This window comes from Lutjanus erythropterus, chromosome 7 (assembly GCF_056507025.1).
Source record: "Lutjanus erythropterus isolate fLutEry1 chromosome 7, fLutEry1.hap2, whole genome shotgun sequence".
Classification (NCBI taxonomy): Eukaryota; Metazoa; Chordata; class Actinopteri; order Lutjaniformes; family Lutjanidae; genus Lutjanus; species Lutjanus erythropterus.
Window position 1 is genome coordinate 28,519,725 of NC_139323.1, and position 13,035 is coordinate 28,532,759.

The window sequence follows — 13,035 nt, forward strand, 5'->3', positions numbered from 1 at the left end:
CTTACAGAACATGTTTTCTCAACTTTCTTCAATTAATATCAAGCACATTTGACTAGAAAAGTGTATTTGTTCTGAATCATTACAAAATTATCTTAACTTGTCTTTTCAGATTCAGTCAACTTAAGATTTGAAGGCAGTTCAAATTTGTTTATAATGTTCGTCAGTGTGGCTGAAGATGTGTTGGTTCAACTTAATATCTTAAGCTCCTTCAGTATGTTCTCTCAAGTACAACTGAATTAGTATCATGTTTGTTTGTTTTGCATCATTGCAAAATTATCTCAAGTTGTTTTTTTTGTTTTTTTTAGTTAGCATTCAGTTTTATGGCAACCCAGAACAAATTTGTTTGTAATGTGTGTTGCATTAACATCATGTTTATTTGATCAGAAAGGTATATTTGTTTTGATTCATTTCAAAATTACCTCAACGTGTCTTTTCAAATTCAGTCAACTTAAAATTTTAAGGCAGCCTAGACACTAACTTTTTGAAGTTAAAAGAAGCAGTCTATTTTTACAGTATTTCTCTTGAACATTCTGTAGATTATTTGGACAAAATGCAACTAAAAAATAAAGTTTTATAGATATTTAGCAGGTGAGATGGTGATAAACTGAACTAATTCACAGAATATATTTTTTTCCCCTTTTTTTTCATTGATATCCAGGCAGTGGTAGGCATGTGTGTGTGTGAATATAAAAGGTGCAGGTATAGGAAAACTGTCAACATAAAGTAAAAACCAATAACATTTCCCAAAAACGTGTTATTTATAAGTGTCTCACTCGAAGCAGCCATTTTAAATCTGTTTAAATATCTTTTTAAGGGGAAAATGTGTCAAACCGAGTTGTCACTAACAGCTATGGGGGCAAAAGTGCAGCCACACTACCACAGAAGAAGAGGTGATATTATTGGACACGTCTGAATCAGATCCACGGCACCTTCACCTGCGTGAGCTGCGCTCTCCTCCGACCTCTGCATGCAGCAGCTGGATCCCTCTCATGCAGTGACAGGTAGGATTAGGAGTCTGGGCGCAGTCCTCCTGACACTGCTCATTTCAAAGCCCATCGTCTGAGACTGCTCTCCCGGATAAGATATTCCCCCCGGAGGGCTGCTAGTTCAAGCTAGATGAACTCAATCTTCGCTTCCAATTTACTTCAAGCGTGGAAAAGAAAAGCACACAGTGATGGCGCTTTGCTTTGCCGCCGGTCCGCCTCCTCCAAACCGGCGCAGGTTGTTTCCATCAACAATGAGTCCGTCTGCAGCTGCCACATCTGCCCGGACACGTCACGGTTAACCACTCATTTTATTCTGAGCAAAAAATCAGGTTTCATTTGGCTGATTTTATTCAAATTAACCATGATATAATTTAATCACAGTTATTTTAGCACCTTAATGTCATGATTATCACTGCATATAATCTGATGCAATTATGTAGCATATTATTATTATTAATAATAAAATAATCTTTGATTTGATTTGAGCCCAAAGAGGCTTACAAGGCACCGTTATTTAGAAAAACAGATCAGAAACCAGTGTAGCAACATCAATTACAAACAATACTAAACGAACAAACCTCCCTGGCGTTTCCCCCCCCAATCTTTAGAAAAAAAGGAACCCAATAAGCATTAAACATGAACAATAATTAAATTCTGTAATAATAACAATACTAATATAAATAACAACATCAACAACGATAATAATAATAATAATAATAATAATAATAGCTCTACATTTTCTGTTAGCCTAATAAAATCTTGTTCGTCGTGGAAAAATATTTCCAATAAAAATATTGGGGGTGAAAAGAGTAATTTAACTAGCAACAAGATTCTGCGTGTGTATTAAAATTACAAAATTGCTTTGTGTTGGAAATTCTGATTTTCTGCTTTGGAAAAATAAATGAGACTGTACGTGTGTCCAATTCACATAAGTAACGCAGCACAGCCAAACGTTTTCTCTGCTTCATTATGCTTATTTATCCACGTTTTTTTTTCTCTTCCCGTACTATAGCCTCTTTCCAACTGTTTATTCTATTGTCGCACACTGTTTATATACTGTAGGAGCCACAATCCCATAAGCCGCTCGCCTCTGTGCCTAATGTTTCAAATGTAATTTAGTAAAATGAAAACGCACATCAAGCTGATTAAAAAAGGAGGCTGCTGGGATATTACAGGAATTTTATCCAACCGATTCAAAGCTGCATGCAGGCCAGGTGTCCCCCTCCATCCATCCGTCCATCCATCCATCCATCCATCCATCCATCCATGGCGTGCATGCACGTGTGGCAACAAGGGAATCATCTGGTCTTACTTTATTTTCATTATACACTTTTCCCCTCAAGATCATTGAATTTATTCAACTATTCAATTACCCTGATTGTTGGTATCGAGACCCCCTTTAGCTGCCCTCTCTGGAAAACAATGCAGATAAAAATGCTCTTAACCTGTCAGCGAAAGGGCAACACAATTAGAATAATTGATGGATGCAAAAATGCAGAAAGAAAAAAGACGTGAGCGCACACATCTGGTTTAGTGGACACTTAAAAATGATGTGTTGTGTTTTTAGCTGGAAAAAAGAAAACGTGGGAATGACCAAGTTAATTGTGAAACAATCCATGTTTGGACCTCAATCCGTTTTCAACAAGTATTTATGCTGTGCAAGATGACAGAAAATATTGCCTGTATGTCCTTATTTTCTCATTATTTTACTGTGTTCAGGACGCTTTACCAACCAGAAACGTTTGTATTTGACGTCCTGGAAATGATACACAACAATCAACTGTCTGACAAACTGAGAAATCCTGCATATTCTACCTTCAACAGATGAAAAATTATTCTTTAAAAATACAGATTTTAAATGTGAGAAAATGCTTATTTTAATGTGGACTGCTTGTCCCTTATGCATAAATAAAATATGACTAATACGAACAAATTCGCGCAAACACACACGAAATGAAAGCAAGGGAATAAGAAGGGAAAATATCAAATGATTACAATAATGCATCTTCTGACGGAGGTGAAGAGACTGATCTTTGTATATATGAAGGTGTTAAGGAAAAAAAATGAATCTGTGGAGGAAGCAGCTCTCGGGCAATAATTCAAGCAGAGGGCGACTCCTTTGCCACCGCCGTTGACCCAGCCACCTCTAATTAGATCTAATATTTCAGTAGACCACTTCATTGACATCTGCGATTCACAGATCCATCTTCTCACAGAGCAGCAGGCAGTCAGAAATACGGAAACACATCCATCCATGCAGGATGAGCATAATACAGGTGTGTGTCACCCTGTACTGTCATATATAACTGAGTGCAGCAGGCCTGCTTTATCATGAGCCAAAACATCACAGTTAATGAGTTGAATTTATTATTTTTATGTGTGCAAATACAAGATTTATGCATTCATCTGTGAAACATTATTTCCAGTCACATAACAAAATTAAATATCAATAACAAATGCACCACAGCACCATGCAAATGACTGCAAAACAGAAATCTCAATCCAGTGTGATCAATAAAAACAAAATGCTTTATATCTCAGTGACTTCACTTCATGGACGATACATATCTGAGACAACTGTAAATCTACTCTGTGCTTTCAAGATGCACCTATAAGCACCGCAGCTCACAGAGCAGCAGGCAGTCAGAAGTACAGAAACACATCCGTCCACGCAGGATGAGCACAACACGTGTGTCACCCTGTACTGACATATATAACTGAGTGCAGCAGGCCTGCTTCATAATGAGCCAAAACATCACATGGATTGAATTCATAATTTTTTGTGTGTAAATACATGATTTATGCTGTCATTTTTAAAAATCACTTCCAATTAAATAATGCAATTAAATATTAGATGAACACAAGAACAAATGCACAACAATAGAAAGACGTTAATATGCCACGTTGTGTGCAAATGGCTGCAAAACAGCACTTACAATTGAAAAAAATGCATTATATCTCGGTGACCTAATTTAATGGAGGAAGCATGCTTAAGATAAATGTAAATCTCCTCTTCGCCTGCAAGATGCACATACACCAGCACAGTGCAGACCTACCTAAACACCGCAGCTCGACTGCCTCCTCTTCCTCCTCCTCTTCTCCGCCTCCATGCAGCCGCTGAGGGGTTTTTCTCTCGCAGAGGAGCAGCAGTCAGTCCACACTTTCCCCGGCGTCCTCTGACAAAACAACATTAGGTAGCGATGGCACCGCGTCCCTGAGCATTTTAGTCCGAGAGCAGGAGAGGAGCAGCAGAGAGAGGGAGAGAGGCAGGAAACCTTAGGAGAGAGTACCGAGGAGAAAATTAAATTGCACTTGGGGGGCAAATTCTATTAGGGAATAGTTATTGTCTCCTGACAGCTCCTGTCCATTTGGGTAATTAGTAGGAAGAGATTGGTTGAACAAACGAAATCTATTCCCGTCAGAAATGATATTTTCCAATTCCCCTGATTGAACCCGACCCTGTCGTGCTATAAGACGAGGCGGTAATAGGCTCATTTGACTCAAATAACTGGTACAACATGTCCAGCCAAGCCTGCCTGCTGAAAGACTTGATTGAGATTTTAAAAAAATAACCTGAGAGGTGTTTTATTCTGTTCAGAACACCCTGGTGGAAAGAGAAGAAAGGCTGAACTTCTCACAAACATCATGGTGAAGAAAATTGTTTCCTATTATTATACCTTATTATGATTATTAAATCAGATATAAGCACGAAAAAGAAAGAAAAGGAGAAAAAAAAAAAATCAGAATTTAGAACAAATATCAGACTTTTTTATTTTTATTTTCTTTACCAAATACCTCAACATTGTGACAGTATCGAAGGGTTGACTTTTGGTGCTTTCATGAAATATTAACATAATAATATTTTTTGATAAATAATGATCAGTAATGTGGATATAATGACTAAGTGGGTAAAGGCAAATAATTTAAGTCTGGTAATTTATATACTTTTACTGTAATGCAGCCTGTAAAACCAGAAAGACAACACTTATATATGATGATATAAGACAGATGATATATAGTCTTATATCATGATATTTAAATGATATCAATATATTGCACCAGTCTGTATTCACACATGAGGGGCATCAGGCAGCAGATGACCCTTTATCCTCAAATCAGTGTCCTGAGGAGGTGGAGGTGGTATTAAGGAATCTCCCTGGGCAGCAAAGACATAATTCAGGTATTTTATCTAGTTTAATTTGAGATCCTGATGATTTGGCACCTGCCCAGTGTGTTGCCCTGCCTGCTCTGCCCCACTGCATGCTGGGATACACTCCAGACCCTCATGACCTTCATTAAATAAGCCTGGGAAGAAAATGAATGAATCATATCCTGGGTAAAAACTTTGCACGAGGAGCCGTCAGTTCAAATGTCACGGTATTGATCTGAAACCCTGTAAACAATAATGTCTGAATGTGACTGATGTTTGTTGTGCACCATAAACTACACCAGATAAAGATGTCACTCAGTTTTTAATTAGGCAAAAATATTAAATTTTTTTAGGGTAAACAGGAAGGCAATCCAGACACTCCTAAAAATAACTGGTAACATAATTGGAGGAAATATTTAAAAGCCTTTATTGCCTTCCTGTTTATCCTGTTCATCTCTGCTCCTCCCATTTTCCAAGGGCATCCGACACATTGTTCATCTGTGTTCGAGTACACAGAGCAACCAATCATATCTCTTTTTCCATATCTAAGTTTTTGCAAGAAAATCTCCTAATCAGCAGCTGTTGGTGTGTTTTTCTGTCAGACTTTGATCTGTTGAGAATTTCCTTGTGGGCCCTCTTTTTAAACCTTTATATGACCCATTGAAATAACAAGTGATCTCTTTTTTGAGGGATCCCTGACCAAGACAAATATTAAAAACACATAAAACTTACAGTAACAACTTACAATCATATGCTTATGGTGACTGGCAGGAGGGAGCGTCTGGATCGATCATCTCCCAAAGCAAGCCTTCGTTTTTCAGAGTGTGCTGCTAATTCAGTTAACAGATCAATTCTCAGAGGACTGAGGTTCAACATACAGTACATCTCAATTAAAACATGCCTGACGTCTAACTTTTGCCTACATTTATTGCTATAAAATTAAATGAAATATATAAATTAATGGTTGCTAAAACATTTTATACTTAAGTGCTATATTTTGCTGTTTATATTTAAAGAGATATTTCACCCCAAAATCAAGACATTGAACACATTTTTTCCCTGGCCTGTACTATTGTTTTGGCTTGAGTTGCGGAGTTTTGGAGATACCTGCCACAGGTTTCTACTGCAGAAAGAAAATAGTTCCCACATGAAAATGCTCACAACAAGGTTTATTTCTGGAAAGAGATATTGCTGTTGAACTATAAACTTGCATTCTTTTTGGTGCTTTGAGCACAACCAGCCATCTAGAGTACCATCCACTTCCATTATATTAAAGAGAAGGCCAACATCTCTACAGCGGACATCTCCAAAACTCTGCAGTTCACACTGAAACAATTTAGATGAGTAGATTTCACTAAGGGTCAGGGGATTTTTTGAGTTTTGGGTGAACTCTCCCTTTAAGATAATGATTAAATTCAGGTATCCTGAAGCCCCCTTTATTACTAACGAATGACATTAAGCAAAAGCCCTTTTCGTAAGCTCAAGATTTTCTGTTGAAAGCGAGGAGTGAATCTCCTCACCTCAGTGACAGCAGCAGTGTCAGCTGAGTGAATTAAAACAATGTGACTGACAAGTGTTGGATCTTCTCCAGCTTCATTAACTACACTTCCTGTAAGCTGTATATGCTAACTCTGCAGGAGGAGGAGGAGGAGGAGGAGGAGGAGGAGGAGGAGGAGGGGTTAGAGCAGAACATTAAAGATCAGAGGCAGAACAGAGCAGAAGAAGTAAAGGTCAGGTTTGTGTTGAAATTAAAATAGTGCAGTCGAGCATATTATCAAGGCCTAAATGCAGTTGATAGTAGGAGGTTATTGATTCTCGGGGCTTCCCCTCCCTCCTGTCCACACTGCTTCTTCTTGCACTCTCTGCTGTGCACAGATGAACTGCAAGGACTTCCAGTTTGATGAAATCAAATATCCTTCCCCGTCAGTCATTCATAACAAACAGACCTACAGTAAACAATCACCTTTTTCAAACATCTGTATTAGACAAAGGCTTCCAAATTTGATATGAAAAAGGTACATGTTGGATCAGCGACAAACTGACTACAGACTGACAACAATGTAAAACATCATGCAGAAATTTAGTGGAATCAACTAATCTTTTCTCAAACTTAATGCAACTTTTATTTATTCTATTACTTTATTCAGTCAGTTTCTAGCATTTATTTTCAGAACACTTCAGAACTTACAAACACGAGTTCTTCCAACTTGACGTCTTTTGACTTGAAATGATGAGTTGAATGAACGTTTCAATCAAGTTCAATCAACTTATTAAATTAAGCTTTGGAAGAAATGTGATCAGTATGTTAGCAAGAAGGAAACATAAGAAAACATGATAAAAACTTTCTGTGTCTCTGATACAACTTTAAGATCAGTTATGGTTGTTTGTTGAAAACACTGTGAACAATGATGAAGGTTAGTATTGAATACAGTCACTAACCCTTCATACTTAAAATGTTATAAACTCACCAGGAGCAGTTTTTCAAAGCTCTTTTTTTGTGACTTTTCAAACTGAGAAAATGTAAAAGGAAATCAAATTTGTTTGTGATGTTTGTCTATATGAGTTAAGAGTTGTTGGTTCAACTTAATATCTTAAATTTACTGAACATTTTCTCGAGTACAAAATAATTAATATCTTAATATCAAGTTTATGTCACAAATAATATTTGGTGTGAATCTTTTAAAAAAAAAAAAAATTGATTTGAGTTCAAGTTGGGTAAACTATTTACTACTGGTGCTGAGTTTTGTGAAAACTCTTGCTGAAGCCGTTGAGGATAGATTGCTTTTTTTCCCAGCTTGATGTTCTGCATCACATCCATCCATTTAATCGAAGAGACTGAAACAATCTGGAACAGATCATACACCAAAAACACCATGAGAAGGTATAGTATTACAGCCATAAGCCTCAGAAAGGGGCAAGTTTTGGGTGAAACCATGACGTATGTTCTGTCTACACCTCTCACATATAGAGCTTAGGTTTGCGAATATTCTTCTAAGTTGAGCTTCAGAAAAGTGTAGCATTTTGAGCAGTGTTAAAGGAGAAGGTCAATCCAAAATCAAAATCCCATATTTTTACTATTTATCCTTCTAGATTGTCTCGGTGTGAGTTGCTGAGACGAGAGGCTCGAGCTTGTGACAGTGCAGGATGTAAACGTTAATGGCGTCTTCCTCGACTGAGCCATATCCTCTTGTCTATAAGTGGATGCACACTTCCTTCTGCACAGTGATACGGTTGGCAGGAGTAGTTTGGAAGAAACAAAATAGTTTCTACATGAAACTGCTCTGGATTATCTTGAGTAACTGGCCACGACTTCTGGAAAGAGACATTGCCGTAGAGCTTTTTCACAAGCCATCCAGTTCCGTTGTATTTGAGAGAAGGTAGACATCTCTGCGGCTGATATCTCCAAAACTCTGCACCTCACACCAAAACAATCTAGACAGATAAAAAAGTACAGTGGGAAAATGTGTATTTTTGATTTTGGGGTGCACTGTCCCTTTAAGGCATGCCGTGAGCATGTAGAGGACTGAACCCTACAAAGAGCCATGTCCCATTCCTCATCTGACAGTGGGACCACTAGATCGTTTTCCCATTGTTCTTAAATATGACATATAGGAGGATTATATCTACACATGATCTGAGCATAAATCATCGACACCCCGTTCTTATTTAGCATACTGACCCCTAACAAAAAATCCAAGCAGATAATTGGGGATATTCTATGTGTAAAGTCCCTGATTTGCAAATGAGAACAAAACTTCTACAGGTGGTCTGTTATATCTATGCTTGAATACACATATGCACATGTTTGCTTGTTTGACATGATGTTAATGTCTCGCCTTATAAATGGAAAAATCTCTTTAAATAAGGTGTCAATAAAACACACTGATCAACCACAAACCAGCAGTGGAACAAGAGGAGTGAGAGGTTACACAACCAGACAGAAAAATAACAGATTTGGTTGATCGCTGCGTCGAGTGTCAGTGCAGTAAAGTGACCATCTCCTCTTTGCACAAACATCATCCCAGCACACTGATGGTGAGATCAGATGTTTGGGAGATCACGAGATGAGCGTCCACATGAGAGGGGGAGGGACCACAGCAGTAAAATGAGATGGATCTGACCCTACTTGACTCCCTCCTTTAAAAGGCTGCATGTTTAAAACCAGAAAGGGGATCTGGCTTAGTTTGGATGTGATATATACCAATACCATATATTAACCTCTTTTTCATAATTTATTCACCCCCTTCTCCTCCTCCTCCTCCTCACTCTGTCCACAGCAGGAAGCTTTATAGTATTATTAAAGTCAGAAAGAGAGATGACAGAAAAATGCATCAAGCCCCTCCTGCATTTTAATATCAATACTGGAGGGGTAATAAACATCGAGGCAGAGAGCATACAGGAGAGGAGCGACTATAAAACCCTACATTGTCTAATTTATGGAAGACAACAACAGGGCAGCAAGGTGAGGTTTTTACCCTTCAGTCTCTGCTTTCATAACACAGCAACGTCTCAGTGTGCAACATTTGTTTTGCAGTGAATAAACACCAGAAAAAGTTTTGAAGAAAGTAATCTGGGGCCGCATTACAGAAACTTCCTATCTTCACTATTCCTATATTCACATTTTGGTATTTATCTTTACGTTATCTCAGGTTTGGCAATCCTAAATACTCAATCCTACATCACTTATCAACTTTTATGATAAGCTGCGACAGAGCTTTGTAACTGTTGGTTTTGGAAACTTAAAACATACAAAAAAAAGAGAAAGAAGCAGAAACAAAGACAGGCGTCAGACAGATGAGGTTTTAGTAACATTTGTAGAGAAATCCAAAAGATGGATTTCTGGGGGGAAATTTCCAACAGCGCCAACTCAAGAGATAAAAGAGTGTGCCAAGATAGCAGACAGTCTCTGCCACCATCTCCCATCCACTGTGTAAAAGCAATAAAAGCGTAGCCGCTACAGTTAACTACTGCTACACTAATCATTCATTTTTATAATAGCTTTAGTCTAAGTCTTGATCATGGCATCTCATCTTTGTATGAGTAACAGTCCTTATCACCACTGTTTTCATCTACAGATACTTCCACTACACCTGCCATCACCCCTCAGAAGGAACTGTGCATCTACTCATGGACGAGAGGCTTGTGCGTGGATGTAAACATTGATAGTGTCCTCCTCGGGTGTAAGGATGCACCTGAATCTGAACGTTCAGGAAAGCACAAATAATGTAACTGAAATATTTTTTTTTCCTATCAGAAGTGGCTCATTATTACTTGGAAAAAGTCAGCTACAATTACCCAAAACAACAGATCAACATTTGCCTCAGGGGGCTTTATAATCTGCACAGTGTGCAGCAGCCTCTGTCCTGTAGACCCTCTAATAAGTGAGGAAAAGAGAGAGGAGGAGAAACTGTTTGAGGCATGTTGGAGCAGACACTACCACAAATTAACTGTAATAATTATAATAGTTAAAAGTTAAAAGTTGCACATCTTTGCTGTAGAGTTTCTATTTCTAATGCAAAACAGAATTTTTCGATTTATGCAACAGTTTTTTCAGTCTTGGATTTTTCAATATCAGCCAGTTAAAGACAAAGTGACGGGCTTCGGACAGTTCATGAAACTTAGTTTTGCTATAAATTCCAATTATTTTGAGGCACAAAAAAAGCATTTCCAATGAATATTAGGCTAGAACCATTGGCCTGATTTAATGTGACTTCAGGTATAAACCACGTCCATTTCTGGTCTTCTCTCCGAATACGAATACACAAACAGACCATGTTGTTGGTTGAAAACGTGCAGATACAAATAATGATGTCTCTGTGCACCTCTACTCACCTGAGCTCTCATCCGTGAGTAGATGGTGACACGGTTGGCCAGTGCAGTTCAGCAGAAAGAAAGTAGTTGCTACTTGAAAGTACTAACAACAAGGTCTGTGGATTATCTTCTAGAAAGAGACAGGGCTGAAACGATCTAGATGGAAAAACTAGCATTAAAAGTAAGAGGAAATATGTGTATTTTGGGGTGAGCTGTTCCTGTCATTTGTCAGTAGTCTGTCTACACCTGTTAAGTTTCATGAATAACTTTTTAAATACTTTTCTGTTGTTCTGTTTCTTTTGTGTAGGAACGACCCTCAAATTAAATCCCTGCATATAAACTCAATTCTGAATTCAGTTAAAGAGCACAAACAGATTTAGATGTGAAGCGTTTGTCCTCAGTGTGAACTGCTCGCTCACCTCGGTCTTGGCAAAGCTGCAGACAGATATTATTACATTGCTGCCAACTTCCTCATTAACCATCATTAGTCTGAACCAGCAGTCTGAACACTCACAGCTCACTGAGGCTCAAAGCACCTGATAAAAGGCTTCTGTAGAGTTACTCCAATCCTGTAACAAACACAGGTAAACATTTAAACAGATTAACAGATCAGATGTGTGGGAGAAAGGTACTTAAACTAAAAGACAAGTCAGGATTTAATTGAATAAAATAATAAATAAATGCAAGAAGATTACATGCCGAATATGATGAAACAAATAGTTACTAAACACACAAAAAGTTTGAGAAGGACACATAATTTCTCCTTTAGTTTGACAGTTTCCAAAGTTAAAAAAAACATTCAGCTGAACCTGATATTAAAATTGTCACATAATATATTGGATAATGTTTGAAAAAGGAATAAATAACATGCAGAAGCTTCCCTGTGACAAACTGTGCTTTTCTCAATCTGTTCTGACCATCATAATGTGTCATTTAGGGTCTAATTCAAAGTATCTGAGAGTTTGATTAAGTCACGCAACCACAGCTGCTCAGCCTTGATGCTCCTCTGCTTTAATGTAGGGCTATTAATCAGCCCATTGTGTGTGTGTGTGTGTGTGTGTGTGTGTGCCTGTTTAGAGAAATCGACTGCCTTAACTCAACCAATTCACCATCAAAACCTGTCATACTGCTGATGCTGAAAACGTGGTTTGGATAAAGAGATGGGTGTGGGGTTTTAGATCAGAGAGAGAGAGAGAGAGTGTGTGTGTGTGTGTGTGTGTGTGTGTGTGTGTGTGTGTGTGTGTGTGTGTGTGTGTGTGTGTGTGCATGTGTGTGTCAGGTTGGGGTTGAAGGTAAGGGGGCAGGAGTCAAGGGAGTTCCAGGAAACACAAAGCTCAAGATCAAGCATCGTCTGTCCTTCAGATGGGCTTGTTGTAATCCGGACGACATCAAACCCTCGTCTTCCATCCGTCCATTTATCCCTCGTCCACCTCACCCGACCATCTCACCCTCCCAGAGGGTCTGCTGCTGCTGCTGCCCCCCCACAGAGCACACCTCCAAGTGTGTGAGGGAAGAAGCCCCACAAAAGCCGATTGCGTTTTAATAAAGTTTATTATCTGCAGGGAGCTAATCCTCAAGGGTAATCTCTCCCCTCGAGTCCTAAAGGAAAGCTGGATTACTCACTTGCTATAATCCCAATGAAATTGTTAGGATTTAGCTTGCGCTGCACAGCAGATGGCAACAGGCTTTTTCCTTCAACCTTGGATGCTTTAACCCCCCCATTTCTAACATGCAACACCCCCAGTCCTCCTTGCCTCATGTCCTGGTAGTCTTGATCAAAACAAAAAACAAACACAGGAAGTTGTTTTTGACAAAACTGCAATGAAAAACATCTGGGAGGTTCAGTAAATATATTTTGACATCTCAGACAAAACAGATAGCATCACGGTTCACCCCTTCTCTTTAATATAGAACTAAAATATGAACACAACACTTTTGTCCTTGCTCCCATTTTTTCAGGATTTGAAGTAAAAATCTATGAAAGGTTAATTTCTCAAAAAGTTTGTTCACAAATTTGTTCAAATCCGTCTCAGTGAGCACTTCTCCTTTGCCAAGATAATCCACCCACCTGACTGGTGTGACATATAG